This window comes from Oryctolagus cuniculus, chromosome 5 (genome assembly GCF_964237555.1).
Source record: "Oryctolagus cuniculus chromosome 5, mOryCun1.1, whole genome shotgun sequence".
NCBI classification, from domain to species: Eukaryota; Metazoa; Chordata; class Mammalia; order Lagomorpha; family Leporidae; genus Oryctolagus; species Oryctolagus cuniculus.
This window is the reverse complement of record NC_091436.1, coordinates 28,730,600-28,750,685: the sequence shown is the minus strand read 5'-3', so window position 1 is coordinate 28,750,685 and position 20,086 is coordinate 28,730,600. Positions and strand designations below refer to the sequence as shown.

At 37.7% G+C, this 20,086-nt stretch overlaps 1 long non-coding RNA gene across 1 annotated transcript in view; it reads left to right on the top strand.

The window, feature by feature from the left end:
* Positions 1–15,569, top strand: part of LOC103349895 (uncharacterized) — a 37,245-nt gene extending 21,676 nt beyond the window's left edge. The window contains exon 5 of the long non-coding RNA XR_011388951.1: positions 13,788–15,569. This is a non-coding gene — a long non-coding RNA (uncharacterized lncRNA). The remainder of the gene's footprint in view (positions 1–13,787) is intronic.
* The last annotated feature ends 4,517 nt before the right edge of the window (positions 15,570–20,086 follow it).

The window sequence follows — 20,086 nt, the reverse complement described above, 5'->3', positions numbered from 1 at the left end:
GAAATCTAAAACATATTGTCAGGAATCTTCAGGATACTATTAAAAAACCCAACATTCGGGTTCTAGGAGTTCCTGAAGGCATGGAAAGGGAGAAAGGATTAGAAGGCCTTTTTAGTGAGATATTAGCAGAAAATTTCCCAGGTTTGGAGAAGGACAGAGAAATCCTAGTACAGGAAGCTCACAGAACCCCTAATAAACATGACCAAAAGAGATCCTCACCATGACACGTTGTAATTAAACTCTCCACAGTGAAACATAAAGAAAAGATCCTAAAATGTGCAAGAGAGAAACGTCAGATTACTCTCAGAGGATCTCCAATCAGACTCACAGCTGACTTCTCATCAGAAACTCTACAAGCTAGGAGGGAATGGCGAGATATAGCCCAGGCACTAAGAGAGAACAACTGCCAGCCCAGAATATTATATCCTGCAAAGCTATCATTTGTGAATGAAGGTGAAATAAAGACTTTTCATAGCAAACAGAAATTGAAAGAATTTGTTGCCACTCGTCCAGCCCTGCAGCAGATGCTTAAAGATGTGTTACACACAGAAACACAGAAATACGGTCATCAATATGAAAGAAGATAAAGGAAGGAAACCTCACAGCAAAAGATCCCAGGGAATTCAAAGCATATATTAGAACTTATCTTTGGCAAGTGGCAGGGCAAAGTTACCACTTATCATTAGTCACATTGAATTGAGCTTTCAATTCACCTCAAGGATCTAGAAAACCAACAGCAAACCAGACCCAAATCTAGTAGGAGAAGAGAAATAATTAAAATCAGAGAAGAAATCAACAGGATTGAATCAAGAAAAACATTCCAAAAAATCAGCCAAATGAGGAGCTGGTTTTTTGAAAAAATAAACAAAATTGACACCCCATTGGCCCAACTAACTAAAAAAAGAAGACAAAAGACCCAAATCAATAAAATCAGAGATGAAAAAGGAAATGTAACAACAGATACCACAGAAATAAAAGGAATCATCAGAAATTACTACAAGGACTTGTATGCCAGCAAACAGGGAAACCTATCAGAAATGGATAGATTCCTGGACACATGCAACCTACCTAAATTGAACCAGGAAGACATCAAAACCTAAACAGACCCATAACTGAGGCAGAAATTGAAACAGTAATAAAGGCCCTCCCAACAAAGAAAAGCCCAGGACCAGATGGATTCACTGCTGAATTCTACCAGACATTTAAAGAAGAACTGACTCCAATTCTTCTCAAACTATTCAGAACAATCGAAGAAGAGGGAATCCTCCCAAATTCTTTTGTATGAAGCCAGCATCACCTTAATTCCTAAGCCGGAAAAAGATGCAGCACTAAAAGAGAATTACAGACCAATATCCCTGATGAACATAGATGCAAAAATCCTCAATAAAATTCTCGCCAATAGAATGCAACAACACATCAGAAAGATCATCCACCCAGACCAAGTGGGATTTATCCCTGGTATGCAGGGATGGTTTAATGTGCGCAAGACAATCAATGTGATACACCACATTAACAGACTGCAGAAGAAAAACCATATGATTATCTCAATAGATGCCGAGAAAGCATTTGATAAAATACAGCACCCATTCATGATGAAAACTCTAAGCAAAGTGGGTTTGGAAGGAACATTCCTCAATACAATCAAAGCAATCTATGAAAAACCCACAGCCAACATCCTATTGAATGGGGAAAAGTTGGAAGCATTTCCACTGAGATCTGGTACCAGACAGGGATGCCCACTCTCACCACTGCTATTCAATATAGTTCTGGAGGTTCTAGCCAGAGCTATTAGGCAAGAAAAAGAAATTAAAGGGATACAAATTGGGAAGGAAGAACTCAAACTATCCCTCTTTGCAGATGATATGATTCTTTATTTAGGTGACCCAAAGAACTCTACTAAGAGACTATTGGAACTCATAGAAGAGTTTGGCAAAGTAGCAGGGTATAAAATCAACGCACAAAAATCAACAGCCTTTGTATACACAGACAATGCCATGGCTGAGGAAGAACTTCTAAGATCAATCCCATTCACAGTAGCTCCAAAAACAATCAAATACCTTGGAATAAACTTAACCAAGGACGTTAAAGATTTCTACGATGAAAATTACAAAACCTTAAAGAAAGAAATAGAAGAGGATACCAAGAAATGGAAAAATCTTCCATGCTCATGGATTGGAAGAATCAATATCATCAAAATGTCCATTCTCCCAAAAGCAATTTATACATTCAATGCAATACCAATCAAGATACCGAAGACCTTCTTCTCAGATCTGGAAAAAATGGTGCTGAAATTTATATGGAGGCACAAGAGACCTCGAATAGCTCAAGCAATATTGTACAACAAAAACAAAGCCGGAGGCATCACAATACCAGATTTCAGGACATACTACAGGGCAGTTGTAATCAAAACAGCATGGTACTGGTACAGAAACAGATGGATAGACCAATGGAACAGAATTGAAACACCAGAAATCAACCCAAACAGCTACAGCCAACTTATATTTGATCAAGGATCTAAAACTAATTCCTGGAGCAAGGACAGCCTATTCAATAAATGGTGCTGGGAAAATTGGATTTCCACGTGCAGAATCATGAAGCAAAACCCCGACCTTACACCTTACACAAAAATCCACTCAACATGGATTAAAGACCTAAATCTACGACCTGACACCATCAAGTTACTAGAGAACATTGGAGAAACCCTTCAAGATATTGGCACAGGCAAAGAATTTCTGGAAAAGACCCGGGAGGCACAGGCAGTCAAAGCCAAAATCAACTATTGGGATTGCATCAAATTGAGAAGTTTCTGTACTGCAAAAGAAACAGTCAGGAGAGTGAAGAGACAACCCACAGAATGGGAAAAAATATTTGCAAACTATGCAACAGATAAAGGGTTAATAACCAGAATCTACAAAGAGATCAAGAAACTCCACAAAAACAAAACCAGCAACCCAATTAAGAGATGGGCCAAGGACCTCAATAGACATTTTTCAAACGAGGAAATCCAAATGGCCAACAGGCACATGAAAAAATGTTCAAGGTCATTAGCAATCAGGGAAATGCAAATCAAAACCACAATGAGATTTCACTTCACCCCAGTTAGAATGGCTCATATGCAGAAATCTACCAACAACAGATGCTGGTGAGGATGTGGGGGAAAAGGGACACTAACCCACTGTTGGTGGGAATGCAAACTGGTCAAGCCACTATGGAAGTCAGTCTGGAGATTCCTCAGAAACCTGAATATAACCCTACTGTTCGACCCAGCCATCCCACTCCTTGGAATTTACCCAAAGGAATTTAAATTGGCAAACAAAAAAGCGGTCTGCACCCTAATGTTTATTGCAGCTCAATTCACAATAGCTAAGACTTGGAACCAACCTAAATGGCCATCAATGGTAGACTGGATAAAGAAATTATGGGATATGTACTCTTTAGAATACTATACCGCAGTAAGAAACAACGAAATCCAGTCATTTGCAACAAAATGGAGGAATCTGGAACACATCATGCTGAGTGAAATAAGCCAGTCCCAAAGGGACAAATACCATATGTTCTCCCTGATCGGTGACAACTGACTGAACACCAAAAAGGAAACCTGTTGAAGTGAAATCGACACTATGAGAAACGGTGACTTGATCAGCATAGCCCTGACTGTTAATGAACAACTTAATACATTATCCCTCTTAGTAGTTTTTTTGTCTGTTCTACTTAATATGACTGGTTTAATTCTGTAATTTATACACAGTTATTCTTAAGTGTTGAAATTTAACTGAAATGTGATCCCTGTTAAACATAAGAGTAGGAATAAGAGAGGGAAGAGATGTACAATTTGGGACATGCTCAAGCTGACTTGCCCCAAATGGTAGAGTTAGAAACATACCAGGGGACTCCAATTTAATCCCATCAAGGTGGCATGTACCAATGCCATCTCACTAGTCCAAGTGATCAATTTCAGTTCACAATTGATCATAATGAAAGGACTAAGAGTCAAAGGGAGCACATAAACATGTCTAGTACCTGCTAATACTAACTGATAGAATAAATAAAGGGGAGAGTGATCCAACATGGAAAGCAAGATACTCAGCAGACTCATAGAATGGTGGATGTCCTAAACAGCACTCTGGCCTCAGAATCAGCCCTAAAGGCATTCGGATCTGGCTGAAAAGCCCATGAAAGTATTTCAGGCTTGAAAGCCAAGACACTCTGGAAAAAAAAAGAAAAAAAAAAACTAAATGAAAGATCTCTGTGAGTGAGATCCCAGTGGAAATAACAGGTCATCAAAGAAGGAGGTACCTTTCTCTGAAGGGAGGAGAGGAGGAGAGAACCTCCACTTTGACTATGACCTTGTCTAAACAAGATAAGAGTCAGAGAACTCAAGGGGCTTCCATAGCCTTGGAAACTCATGACTGGTGCATAGGGAGATTACTGATGCCATAAACAGGAGTGTCAATTTGTAAAGTCAACAACAGGAGTCACTGTGCACTTACTCCTCATGTAGGATCTCTGTCCTTAATGTGCTGTACATTGAGGCTTAATGCTATAATGAGTACTCAAACAGTATATTTCACTTTGTGTTTCTACGGGGGTGCTAACTGTTGAAATCTTTACTTAATGCATACTAAACTGATCTTCTGTAAAAAAAAAAAAAAAAAAAGAAGAAGAAATTAGCAATTCCCAACTTGACTCTTGCTGGGATTAAACATGACAATAGGTCTGATCTGATTTCATCATCATTTAAAAAATCATCTATTATTTTTCACTTTATGTTTCTGTGTGGGAGCAAACTGTTGAAATCTTTACTTAATGTGTGCTAAACTGATCTTCTGTATATAAGGAGAATCAAAAATGAATCTTGATGTGAATGGAAGGGGAGAGGGAGTGGGAAAGGGGAGGGATGCGGGTGGGAGAGATGATATGGGGGGGAAGCCATTGTAATCCATAAGCCGTACTTTGGAAATTTATATTCATTAAATAAAAGTTAAAAAAATTTTTTTTTCTTTTTTTAACTTTTATTTTGTCATATAAATTTCCAAAGTACATTTTATGGATTACAATGGCTTCCCCCCCATATCTTCCCTCCCACTTGCACCCCTCCCATCTCCTGCTCCCTCTCCCATTCTATTCACATCAAGATTCATTTTCAATTTTCTTTATATACAGAAGATCAATTTAGTACATATTAAGTAAAGATTTCATCAGTTTGCACTCACACAGAACATAAAGTATAAAATACTGTTTGAGTACTAGTTATAGCGTTAATTCATATTGAACAACACATTAAAGACAGAGATCCTACATGAGGAGTAAGTACACAGCAACTCCTGTTGTTGACTTAACAATTTGACACTCTTGTTTATGGCATTAGTAATCTCCCTAGGCTCTAGTCATGAGTTGCCAAGGCTATGGAAGCCTTTTGAGTTTGCCGACTTTGATCTTATTCAGACAAGGTCATAGTCAAAGTGGAAGTTCTCTCCTACCTTCAGAGAAAGGTACCTCCTTCTTTGATGGCCCCGTTCTTTCCACTGGGATCTCACTTGCAGAGATCTTTCATTTAGGTCCTCTTTTTTTTTTTAATTTTTCCAGAGTGTCTTGGCTTTCCATGCCTACAATACTCTCATTGGCTCTTCAGCCAGATCCAAATGCCTTAAGGGCTGATTCTGAGGCCAGAGTGCTATTTAGGACATCTGCCATTTTATGAGCCTTCTGTGTATCCCGCTTCCCATGTTGGATCGTTCTCTCCCTTTTTTATTCTATCAGTTAGTATTAGCAGACACTAGTGTTGTTTGTGTGATCCCTTTGACTCTTAGACCTATCAGTGTGATCAATTGTGAACTGAAATTGATCACTTGGACTAGTGAGATGGCATTGGTACATGCCACCTTGATGGGATTGTATTGGAATCCCCTGACACATTTCTAACTCCACCATTTGGGGCAAGTCCGAACAGTGACTTGATCAGCCCTTGTCCTGACTGTTGATGTACAATTTAATAATTTATCCCTTTTAGTATGTTTTGTTCTAGTTAATACTATTGGAGATCTATTATCTTTATATTAAAAAAATAAAAAAGAATCTACTACCCTAAACACATATATTTTTTGTATTTTTGGCTACATAGTTTTGATTAGCTTTTCATATGACAGTATACTACAATATTTTTTATAGAAGTCACAGACATATAATCCATTATTGCTTCTGGTGTGGGTAGTTTTTTCTTTGAAAATTAAAACATTTAAGTATAAATTAAGACTAAATTTAAATTCTTAGCAGTATAGAAGTGTTTATTTCTGTTTCAGAGATATCATAATTTTGGAAATTGTGATCACATTTAGGAATTGCAGTCACACACACACACACACACATGCACACACATATATACATTCTCACCATTGTTTTTCTTCTAGTGCTCACACACTTCTCGTGCCAGGTATCATAGGCCACATTCATTTTGCAGTTCCTTCTTGGGCTCTGCACACTGGTGTCATGATGCTATGAGAGCCAGCACAATGGGATGCTAGAGTATTCCTGGAACCCAAGCCTACATACGGAGAAAAGCAATAACCTAACTGCATATTAAAGCTATTGCAAACTACTCAAATATGTTTACTGAAATCAAATTAAATTATCATTATACCAGTTATCTACTAGTGTGTTTTAAAAAATATCACAACAAAGTACCATGAAGCAATAATTTTTTTTTATTACCTGCAGTCCTTTTGGTTGTGTTTTTGGAGCTGCAAGGGGATGGCTTATCTCCACTGTATGGGCTATCAGTCAGGATACCTTGACTGCAGCCTTTGCTATTACTGTCAAACATCGTCACTCTGAGTCTCCATATGTAGCCTCTGTCTCCATGTAGAGATTCATTCACTATGCTCTTCCTCTTCACATGTCCTCTGTCTCCAAAGACTAGCCTAGATCTGTTTATAAAGCAGCTGGATTCCCAGGACCAAAAGTTGAAGAGGAACGTCTTCTTTAAGCAGAGGCTTAATGTTTCACTTCTGCAACAAAAGAGTCACCTCGCAAAGGAGTCTGAATAAGGAATGATTTATTATGGGCCATGATTAACAATTTACTACAGTCCTCTACTCAGCTTCCTTGGAGTTGACTCTAGACATGTCTAAGACTATTGCCACCTGTCTTTGGCAGTGGTATGACACAGTGGAAAGAGTGGTCTTAACCAATGGCAGTTAACATATCTTAGTTTTGGAAAGTATTTTAAAAAAGATCAAATGAATATATTCTAGGGTCAGACAAGAAGCTTGCAAAGCCCTCCTGCAACTGAAGATCCCTAAGGATTAAGCCTCATGAGCATCAATGTTTACCTGTATCCAGGTGTTAATATCTACTTTCTTGATCAGGTCAGGATGGGTTGATTTTCTTTCCTACCTACTCCATATCTTGAACTGAGCCTTCAAAAAAATAACCCAAGTTAAGCAATTTGTCATGACTTAGCACTAATATGTAGTCTAAGGTACTAGCATTTCACTACTGAAATTCCTCCAAGACCCTCTAATTCAATTCGTGTCTCTTTTGTTTTTGCACAGAGTTAGAATGAATCTTTTCAAAGTTGGGTTAAAGCATGGGATTTTTCTGCTTCCATAGGCTTCAACTAACTCCCAACATATGAAAACATATTTAAAATCTTGTCTATATTTATTTTTCATTGGTTGCCTCTGGGATATGATTTTTTTACCACTTTATTTTTTCATTTACTCTGCTTCACTTTAGTTTTCTTAAGCATGGGTAGAATGTAGGACCTTTAAGAACAGAGATATTTTTCATCACTTTATTCTCTGGGTTTTACCTGGTTCCAAGTTAGTGACATAAAAACTGTTAAATAAGTAGAAATTATGATACATGCAATTCCTCTCTAAAAACAATTTCTATAAGACATATATCATTCCACTTTAGAGAAAATTTGTAACAGATGAAATGAGTAAAGGTACTTTAGGCAAATGGAAAAGGTAAGGCCCAGACATTGTTTACTAATGTTTATTTCTACTAAACATTTTCAGGATTATTTCAGTAGAAGATGAACTTAACCCATATTCTTACTGTATTGAGAAATACCATGGGCACACAAAAATTGACTATTCTGAATCTGTTTTTGATCCATTCTTTTGGAATTAGTGAGAAAATAGTTAAAAAGCAACAGTCACAGGCATTTAACCCTTAGTATACCATGATGGGACATGTTGTGGTCTTTACCAGTAGAAGGTATTTAAGCATGAGTTCAACATCAAACCTACTATTACCTACCTACTATATTCAAAAAATAATATAGAAGTCAACTTTTTCTTTCCTCAGACAGCTCTCTTTCAGAAATGAGTAGTGAGTGACTTTTTAATGCAGTTCCAGAATAGAAAGCACAGACTAACTTTTCGGAAGTATTTCTTTTTATTTCTTGAATGAGGCACAATAATTGGAAATATACAATCAGTGTCCAATAACATCATAACTTTCCAATCTCTTTATTGTATTAGATATTGCTATTGCTTGAATGTAGCCCTTAAAGTACACGTCTTGGAAACATAATTCCCAACACAATAGTATTAGGAGGTAGGGTCTATTGGGAGGTGTTTAGGTCAAGAGGACACAGAGTGGTTATGCTGAAGTGGGTTTGTTTGAAAAGCAGGTTCAGTTTTCTTTTGTTCTCTTGCTCTTTCTTGCCCTTCCACTTTCTGCCACGGGTGACATAGCAAGAGGGCCCTGACAAGATGCCATCACCATGCCCTTGGACTTCCCAGCTTCTGGAAGTGTAAGCAAAAGAAACTTCTAGTATTTGTAAATTACTCAGTCTGTGGCATTCTGTTACAGCAACATAAAATGGACAAAGTGAGGTACCATTTGGTTCAAGTTGGGTTGCTCTTTTAGTTTGATTTTGCATAAACCATTTAGGAATAGAATTGATGGTGGAGCTATGTGGAGCAAGGAAGCAAGAGAGAACAAGGGGAGGCAGCCTAGAGACTACCATGACATAAGCATCTTGCTTGTAGATGGTGTAGATTATGCTCAATGCCAGTTCTTTCCCCGTAGGATGTGGATAATGAAGTTCGTCAGCTACTCGAGGCAGTCAGAATACAGATGGAACAAGCTACCGCAGGCTCCAGGCAGAGGGAAGAAAAATAAGAATGAATTCCATTGCTTTGGAAAAGACACAATAAGCAAACAAGAAATAGATTTAATAAAGAACTAGTAAAAGCTTTAAAATATTTTAGGAAGATTTCTAATCACACATATGTCCTCTCCTCAAGATATACTTAGGTCATGGGTCAAATTTTCTCTAGAAATCTATTAGATATGCCAACAAATTCCTTAATAACATTGGATAGTAGCTTATTCCTTAATAAGTTCTAGAAAATGATCAACCAACATATTTATTTATCAAGTAAACAGTACACACTGTGTAAGCAATATATGGATATTACTTACTTAAGGCATTGTTCTTATCTTATGAATATTGTCCTACGATTGGGGAGGAAATATATATTTCTCTTCTTTTCTATATTTCCATTAAGCCAAAGGCAGCATTTCTACTTCCATGAAAGATTTATTAAATTCAAAAATAAGGAAATTGCAGCAAAAAAAAAAAAAAAACCTAGCCTAGTTTTTAGACCTTCCACATTAAAATAACATTAAAAAGGATGAAAACAAAGCAAATTTAATTTGTCTCCCTGATTTCTCACTTCTTTATTCATTCTTTTCTGCCTTCTATTAATTTTCACCAGAGCTAGATGGGGTTTTCTCTTAACTTTCAAATTCCCTCACTTTTGTTGGTTTAAGCGATGCCCACAGGGGACATTTTTCAAAGTGGTATGCTAGGATTTAGCTGTGGGAGGCCCATTAATACACCACATAGAATTTTACTCCCCATAATGACATTTAAAGAGAGCTATTTGTTTTGACTCTGTGCTTTGTGTGTAGGCCTGAAGGTTACCATAGTAAAACTCCTTTGGCAAATGTGCAGTCAGAAATTTCTGGGTTAAAGTGGTGGGGGGTATGGAAAGGGAGAGGACAATTCCAAAATATTTCATGAGCAAAATCTCTATAAAAGGGATACAAGGGAGGGGCTCTGGGGTTTGGTTTACCCTCAGTTCTTTCTCTAAGAAACAAGAGCAAATTATTTTCCTTTCCTCTCTCTACCCCCAAAACCCTGTATCAACCTTTTGACAAATTCTAGCTTTTCTGATTCTTGTTGCAAATTGGGTTTTATGGTATTATTATGTCATTTTTCTTAAAAAGTATTCAATTTCTTGACTCTGGTACCAAATGATCATGAAACTTAAAGCCTCAGGGTTCATAAACAGAGAACATTGAGGCTATATAATTCTGTGTTGAATTTGTTAATTTGCTGCTACTGAGAGCTGTGAAAAATTGGGGTAGTTCTCGGGCTGCATTCATTTTCCCTCAGCTGTAAACATGGAATGATTGAGTTGGAGAGAAATTTCCTTACACAAGTTTTGATTCATTGTAAACACAGAAAAATATTTGCTTCCTATCTCTTTTTAAATTTGCTACCATTTTGGATAAAAGAACCAAAGAGAGATACGCATTCTCTTAGTGTAACAAATCTTTTGTAAGTAACTATCAAGACAAGAAAATAATAACAATCATGTCTCCTGTAGATATGCAGCTGAGCAAGTTTCTTTTGACCCTTCTCAATCTGTTCTGTCTGAATTCTATCAGGTACATGCGAATAATGGAACATCCTCTTCCACTGTGGCTGAATGTTCACATTACGTCTTGATGATTCATGTATTTGAAGGGAAATTGAATTAACCAAGGAAGGAAATAAAAAATTTAAGAATAAGTTTAACAAGATCAATTCTTTTGTAATTGGAACGTTTGCTCTCAGCCTTGAAAAATAGCATTTAAAAAGGTGTTCATGGTCTGTGACTATCATTTGTAAAGTGAAAACTGTTTCCTGCCCAAAGGCTCAGCTGAAAATGGTGTCTTTGAAGGGACATTTTCATTTTAAAGAATCTCACAGCAACTTTATATCATGTTTTTCCCTACTTAATATTCTTGTCACTATTTTGCTTTAAACAATGGCAACTTATCATACACTCAACTCCTAAACCTTAGATTATCTCTATTAAAATGGGTATTTTTAGAATTCTTACATATTAGAATAATGTGCTATAGTTTTTTTTTTTAATTTCACAAGCTCTTTGCTACTACTTGTTTCCTTTATTATCTATGTGACTTGTTTTTTTCATCATTATTATTTTTTTGGAAAAATTTATTTATTTAATTGAAAGGCAGAGTAATAGAGAGTGGGAGAAACATAGATGATACTAGTCTAGACTGAAATTGTCAGGAAGTGAGCAGGGGTCTGCAGAGGAGCATGGAGGCAAAAAACAATAAGTGACAACTATGGCATAGACAAATGACTATGTAACACAGTTCCCATTCACATATACTGAAGGAATCTAGATCATAAAAGAGGTGGGACGGTTGATCCTCAGTTGCACATGTACACTTATTTAATTTTTTAAATTATCAAATTGTGGTATAGAGAAATACAAAATATAGTAACTTATGCATTTATCCTGGGAATGTCTCAATCAATACTCATCATTATGTGATCATTCTCTTCCAATCATACAGGAAATAAAAAAATACTTTTCTAGTTACAGTGGAGGAAATATATACATATATATTATATAATGTTATAAATATAATGTTTCAACATATGGAAGCATAAATTTCTGTGGCTATAAATGCCTAAAAGATTCTCTTAAATGATTCTTCCTCTGCGTTATGCTTAAGGAAGACTTCCTCACTGCAAGATCAAACACATTTTCCTATAGATTCTTTATCCTGTCAGTTTTCACACAGATGATAAATCTATCTATATATTCTGGTGGTGGCACACACATGTGCAATACAAACTAAAATTTAAACAAATTCTATGAACAGTAAATGGAATTTCCTAGCAATCATATAGTTTTTATTTCTAAATTCCACACTGTACATTCTAGAATTTTACTTGTCTCCCTTTGGTGGAATTCTTAACTTATTCACTGATCTTTGTAATTTCAAAATTAGTGAAGCTTCATGGAACATTCTAAAATATGAAACACAGGCAGGTGTTTGGCCTAGCAGTTAAGACAACACATGGGGATGTGTGTTTCCCATATCAGAATGCCTAAGTTTGAGTCCTGTTCTGCTCCTGGTTCCAGCTTCCTGCTAATGTGCACCCTGGGAGGCAGCAGGTGAACTCAAATTGTTGGATCCCTGCCACCTTTGTGAGAGACCCAGACTGAGTTCTGGGCTCCTGGATTTGGCCTGGCCTACCCTCAGCTGCTGTGAGCTCTGGGGAGTAAAGCAGTAGATGGGACATCTGTTTTTGACTCCCTTTCTCTCTGTGTGTCTCTGCCTTTCAAATAAATAAAAATAAATGTAACAAACCACTCTCTTAAAAATGTGAAGAAAATGAGAGCAGAGACCCTATTCATTAATTTAAAAAATCTTTTTCAGCAATCTACCTACCAACTTTTTCATTCAGACAGACTGCATTTATGTTTGTATAAATTAAAGGAACGTACGTTTGGGAGAGGCTAGTCACACACTCTGTAATACATTTCCTTATGGTTCTTCTCTCTTTTCAGTAGGTTTCTTTTATGCAATTCAGTTAAAAGTAACTTCAATAGGCTGTATCAAGTTTTTTCTTAAGAACAAAGACAGTTTCATTTATCCATTTCCAATCTGTATACCTTTAATTTCCTTTTCTGTCTTACTTCAAAAGCTAGAACTTTAGTAAAATGCTGAAAAGGACCTTTGAGAAAATACCTCCTTGTGTTGTACCTTACCTCTGAGAAATCTTTGCTTTTCCCACCACTACGTATAATGATATGATAATTGTAGACTTTTTTGGTAGATACTCTTTATCAGCCTGAGGAAGGTCACTTCTAGTTTTAGTTTACCGAAATTTTTTTTTTTAATTTTTTTTTGGTCAAAAATAGGTGTTGGATTTTGCCAAATGCTTTTCCTGTGTCTATTTATATGATTACACATTTTTTTTGTCTATTAATAAAGCAGATTACATTAATTAATTTTTGAATGTTGAAAGAGTCTAGCAAACCTGGGATAAATCTCATTTGGTTGTGGTGTCTACATTTTTTATGCATTCTTTGATTTCATTTGTTAATGTTTTTGTTTTTTCGAGGATTTTTTGCATTTATGTTCATGAGAGATATTGGTCTGTGGCTTTATTGTAATGGCTTGGTTTGTTTTGGTATTAGGGTAATGCGGGCATCTGAGAATAAGTTAGGAAGTAGTCTCTCTGCTTTCTCTCTGAAAGACATTGTATATAACTGAAACAATTTTCTCATTAAATGCTTGGTACAATAGTACTAGTGAACCCATTTGGGCTAATCTTTCTGACTTGGAGGGTTTTTAATTACTGATTTAACTTTAAAAACCAGATATAGACCTACTCAAATATCTACTTCGTTTCTTTTTGTGGGAGTGTTGGCAGTTTGTGTCTTTCAAGGAATTGGCCGATTTCATCCGGATTATTGATTTTTGGGCATAGAGTTGGTCATGGTATTTCCTTATTATCTTTTTATTGTCCAGGAAATCTATAGTGATGTATTTTCTTTTATTTCTGATGTTAAGAATCTATGTCTTGTTCCTCTTTTTCTTAGTCTGGCCAGAAGTTTATCAATTTTATTGATTTTTTTCAATGAACCAGTTTGTATTTTGTGGTTATCTCTATTGATTGCCTATTTTCAATTTCATTGACTTTTGGTCTAATATTTATTACTCCTTTTCAGACACAGACACATGGACTAGTAGACCAGTACAAAAACCTCCCAAATGAGTCCTCTCATTGACAATTGACAACCAACAGACCCTTGACAAAGGTGACAGAAACTACCTGGAAAAAAGGACCGTGTCTTCAACACTGGTGCAGGGAAAACTTGTTCTGGTGTGCAGAAGATGGCAACAAGCTTCCTTCCACCACCTCATGCAAAAATCAGCTCAAAAATAGATAAAAGATCTAGATGTGATTGCGATGTAAACTATGAAACTCCTGGAAGAAAACATAGGGAAACACATGAAGACATTGGTATAGCTAATAGTTTTTTGCATGAGATGCCCAAAACACAGGCAACAAATGCAAAGATAGATAAATAAGATTATATCAAACTAAGAAGTTTTTACAGAACAAAAGGAAGTTTCAACAGAGAAGAAAAAGCTGATGGAATCAGATAAAATATTTGTATCTTATTCATCTGACAAAGGATTAATATACAAAAGATATAAACAAACAAACAAGCAAATAATAACAAAAGACCTCAGCAAAAGCAAAGCAAAGCAAAACAAAGCAGACCCAAATGACCCAGTTAAGAAACAGGCAAAAGATCTGAATAGACATTTCTCAGAAGAAATACAAATGACCAACAAATATGTGAAAGAATGCTCAATGTCATTAGTCATCAGGAAGATAAAAATAATCAAAATTGCATTTGAGTATCATTTCACTCCATGTAGGATGGCTATTATAAAAAAGACAAAAAAATAATACATGTTGGAAAGGATCTGGAGAAAAGTGAACCTTTATATATTATTGGTTGGAATGCAAATTCATAGTGATTATAGAGAACAGTCTAGCAGTTTCTCTAAAATCTAAGAATACCACCATATGACTCAGCTATTCCTTTTCAGGGTATATATTGAAAGAACTGGAATTATATATGAAATAAGTGCCTGCACTCCCAAGTTTATTGCAACACTATTCATAATAGCCAAGATATGAAATCTACTTAGGTGAATGAATGGATAAAGAAAATGTGTATATACAAAATAGAATATTATTCATCCTTTAAAAGAATGAAACTCTTACATTTGCAGTAAAATGTATGTAATCGGAGGGCATTATGTTAAGCAAAATATGACACAGAAAGACAAATGCAGAATTTTAAATAAAGAAACAATCTGAATTTTTAAAAATTTTTTTTTTGTTTTTTGACAGGCAGAGTGGACAGTGAGAGAGAGACAGAGAGAAAGGTCTTCCTTTTCCGTTGGTTCACTCTGCAATGACAGCTGCAGCCGGCGCACTGTGCTGATCCAAAGCCAGGAGCCAGGTACTTCCTCCTGGTCTCCCATGGGGTGCAGGGCCCAAGCACTTGGGCCATCCTCCACGACACTCCCTGGCCACAGCAGAGAGCTGGCCTGGAAGAGGGGTAACCGGGACAGAATCCAGTGCCCGGACCGGGACTAGAACCTGGTGTGCCAGCGCCTCAGGCTGAGCATTAGTCTATTGAGCCAGGGCGCTGGCTGTCAATCTGAATTTAAAACAGTGATTAGTAGAGGCTGAGGAGGGTTGGGGAAGGGAATGGAAGAGCTTGGATAATGGGCATGAAAATGTTTTTGGATGGATGCAATCACAAGGATCCTCTACAAGGAACTGGAAGTCAGGAGGTAGTAGGCTCCCAACCCAAACAAAAGATAATAGAAAGGCTAGTTGTTTGGTGTGATCTGTTTCTGCCATGTATCTTTAAATATTGCAGTGAACTCAATAAAATGTTTTATACATTCTTTCAAAATTCCAATCAAAGAGAAAAGGTATTTTTATTTTGGTGCAAAAAGGTTTGAAATCCATGCATAGTTTTTCATAATACATATTTCCATGAACTCTTTGAGATTACCTTATATGCATGGGTTACAAAATTCTTGGTATGGAAGCAAACCCATCCTTTACATTTTAAAAACTGATTTATTTAAAAGGTAGAGAGTGAGAGAGACAGGGAGACAGAGACAGAGAGAAATTTTCCAACTGCTGGTTCAGTATCCAAATGCAACAGCCGGCCGGCGCCGCGGCTCACTAGGCTAATCCTCCGCCTAGCGGCACCGACACACCGGGTTCTAGTCTGGTCGGGGTGCCAGATTCTGTCCCGGTTGCCCCTCTTCCAGGCCAGCTCTCTGCTGTGGCCAGGGAGTGCAGTGGAGGATGGCCCACGTGCTTGGGCCCTGCACCCCATGGAAGACCAGGAGAAGCACCTGGCTCCTGCCTTCGGATCAGTGTGGTGCGCTGGTCGCAGCGCGCGGCTGCGGCGGCCATTGGAGGGTGAACCAACGGCAAAGGAAGACCTTTCTCTTTGTCTCTCTCTCTCTCTCATTGTCCACTCTGCCTGTAAAAAAAAAAAAAAAAAAAAAAAAAAAGGCAACAGCCAGACTTGGCCAGGCTGAAGCCAGGATCCAGGAACTCAACCTGGTTCTCCCACGTGAGTGGTATGGACCCTTGCACCCCCCCAGAGTGTACAATCACAGGGAGCTGGAATCAGAAGCAGAGCCAGGACTCTTATGGTGTTTAGGTGTACCAAGTAGTATCTTAACCAGTGTGACAAATGCTTGCTCCTTGTGCCAAATGCTTGCCCCTTGATCTTGTGCTTTAATGCCATTTTTCCACTAAGTTTTTGAACTTCTCTCAAATATCTGAGTTTTGCTTTTTTGAGCTTCTGTAACTATCTCTGTCTTTTAACTAGTTAAATTACACCATTGGTATTCAAAGTGATTAGGGATAGAGTTGGATTAACACCTACCATATATGTTACTGCTTTCAATTTGTTGCTTTATTCTTTCTTCCTCCAATTTTGTCTTCCTCTTTTTTTCTGACTTTGTCATTTTAACTGAGTATTTGGTTTGATTTCATTCTCTTTTCTTTCTTAGCATATCAGCATACTTTTAAAAAAAGTTTTGGGGTTAGCCTAGAATTTACAGTATACAACGACTCCAAGTCTACTTTCAAATAATACTTCACAAATCTTTGAATATCTTACAATAAAGATGATACTAATACTTCTCTCTGATCCCTCCTATCCTTTCTGTAATTTCACTTATATGAGTACCTAAGCATATATTTATTAATTAATATTCACAATTAAATATATTGTTACTATTATTTTGAACAAAACTTTATTTGCTAGGCCAACTAAGAATAAGACAAATCAGTTTTTATTTTAATTTCACTCTTGCCTGCTTTGGGGCTCTTCCTTTCTTTATGCAGTTTTGAGTTCCTGACCTATGCTGTTCTTTTCCTTTTCTCTAAATAACTTTTTTAAAAAAAATGCTTTATAAGACAGACCTGTTGGCAACAAATTTCCTCATTTTTTGGGGGAAAGAATTTTCTCCTCCTTCACTTTTTAAGGATAATTTCACGAAGTACAGAATGCTAGGAACTTTTTATCTTTCTACTAAATTTTGATTCCACTCTCTTCTAATGTGGTTTCTGAGAAGTCGTCTTATCATTCTTTGTTCTTGCGTAAAAGGGTTTTTTTTTTTTTTTGTGACTTCCATCAGGATTTTTATGTTTTATTTTATCTAGTTTGAAAAAAATATGTGCCGTTGTGTGTGCGGATTTTTTTTTTTTAAATTTATGTTTCTTAGTTTTTTCCTGAGCTTCATGTAGTGTGAATTGAAGTCTGATATTAATTGGGGGAAATTCTCAGCCAATAGTTTCAAGTATTGCTTGTGTTTCTTTCTCTGTTCATTCTCTTTCCCATATTCCCATCATACACATTAAGGCCTTTTGTAGTTGTCCCACAAGCTTGCAATTTCTGTTCTCTGTGTTTTTCTGCATTGCTTGCTTCGCTTTTCAGCCTCTCAGGTTTCTATTGAGATATATTCCGGCTCAGAGAGTCTGTCTTCAGCTGTGTCCAGTCTAGTAATAAGCCCATCAGGACATTCTGCATTTCTGTGACAGTGTTTTTGATCTCCAGAGTTCCTTCTTAGAATTTCCATCTCTTCATTTACATGGCCCATCTGTGCTTGCACGCTGCCCACTTTCTGCTTACAGCCCTTAGCATACTAATCATAGTTGTTTTGAATTCTCTGTTTTATAATCCCAGTGTTTCAGCCATGTATGGTTCAGATGCCTGCTCTATTTCTTCAAATTGTGCTTTTTGCCTTTTGGAATTTTTTGTAGTTTTGTTCTTGACAGCTGGACATGTTGCACTGGGTGAAAGGATGTGCTATAAATAGGCATAGTGACGGCTGTGAGTGCTGCAGGGGAGAAGTCATCTACAGTCTATGATTAGGTCTCAGCTTGCTAGGGAGCCTGACTTCTAGACTGTGAATCTCACAAGTGTTTTTCAGTTGTTGCTGTTGTTGTTTGTTTGTTTTTCTGCTTTCTTCTTAGTTGGGAGAGAAATGGCTCAGTGTGGCTTGGCCTTGGGTATTTTCCTCATCGCACATAGAAAGCTAGAGCTGACCTGAGCAGTCTCCGTCCCCTCTCCCAGGTCAGCCAGGCTCTGACAGCACCCTAGCACCTTTGTTGGGAAGAACAAAGCACTCTGCTAAATTTCAGAACTGTTCCTTTCTGCCCTCTCCCCCGACCATCACCACCACCAGAAGCACAACGGGTTTTTCTCTGCTATTTGCTGTGGGAGTCTGCTCCTGTTCCTGGGGGTGAAACTCACAAAGCACGGCTGTGGTCCTACCACTGTGCCACTGGAGGTGTTCAACTAGCAGAGCTGTCCACACTGAGCTCCAGCAACTCCTTGGCTACCGTTCACGTTTGCCCACCAAGGCCCAGCTTCCTTCTGTTTCTGCTCACAGCTGCGGGAGTGGTGAGCCTTGACCCCTCCTGTTTGCCTGTCTCTCCACTCCAGGGGGCAGTGGTTTGCTCTATGTCCTCACTCTTAGGGACCCCAGAGAATTGCTGACTTTTTCAGTTTGTTCAGCTTATTTGTTGGGAAGGAGTGGTGAGCTTCAAAGCTCCCAACACGTGGAACCACGAATTGTATCCTTCCATTTTTTTAGATTTTTTTTTAACTTTTATTTAATGAATATAAATTTCCAAAGTACGGCTTATGTATTACAATGGCTTCCCCCCCATATCATCTCTCCCACCCGCATCCCTCCCCTTTCCCACTCCCTCTCCCCTTCCATTCACATCAAGATTCATTTTCTATTCTCTTTATATACAGAAGATCAGTTTAGCACACATTAAGTAAAGATTTCAACAGTTTACTCCCACACAAACATAAAGTGAAAAATAATAGATGATTTTTTAAATGATGATAAAATCAGATCAGACCTATTGTCATGTTTAATCCCAGTGAGAGTCAAGTTGGGAATTGATAATTTCTTCTTCTTTTTTTTTTTTTTTTTTTTTTTTTTTTTTACAGAAGATCAGTTTAGTATACATTAAGTAAAGATTTCAACAGTTTGCACCCCCGTAGAAACACAAAGTGAAATATACTGTTTGAGTACTTGTTATAGCATTAAGCCTCAATGTACAGCACATTAAGGACAGAGATCCTACATGAGGAGTAAGTGCACAGTGACTCCTATTGTTGACTTTACAAATTGACACTCCTGTTTATGGCATCAGTAATCTCCCTATGCACCAGTCATGAGTTTCCAAGGCTATGGAAGCCCCTTGAGTTCTCTGACTCTTGTTTAGACAAGGTCATAGTCAAAGTGGAGGTTCTCTCCTCCCTTCAGAGAAAGGTACCTCCTTCTTTGAAGAGCTGTTCTTTCCACAGGGATCTCACTCACAGAGATCTTTCATTTAGGGGTTTTTTTTTTTTTTTTTTTTTTTTTTGCCAGAGTGTCTTGGCTTTCCATGCCTGAAATAGTCTCATGGGCTTTTCAGCCAGATCCGAATGCCTTTAGGGCTGATTCTGAGGCCAGAGTGCTGTTTAGGACGTCCGCCATTCTATGAGTCTGCTGAGTATCTCGCTTCCCATGTTGGATCACTCTCCCCTTTATTTATTCTATCGGTTAGTATTAGCAGGTACTAGACTTGTTTATGTGCTCCCTTTGACTCTTAGTCCTTTCATTATGATCAATTGTGAACTGAAATTGATCACTTGGACTAGTGAGATGGCATTGGTACGTGCCACCTTGATGGGATTAAATTGGAGTCCCCTGGTATGTTTCTAACTCTACCATTTGGGGCAAGTCAGCTTGAGCATGTCCCAAATTGTACATCTCTTCACTCTCTTATCCCCACTCTCATGTTTAACAGGTGTCGCTCCCCCTCTTTGTGGAGGAACGACACTAAACCCTGCCTAGGCTTCATATCCGAGTCACGGCACCATTATGTTGCTCCCCCTCTTCGCGG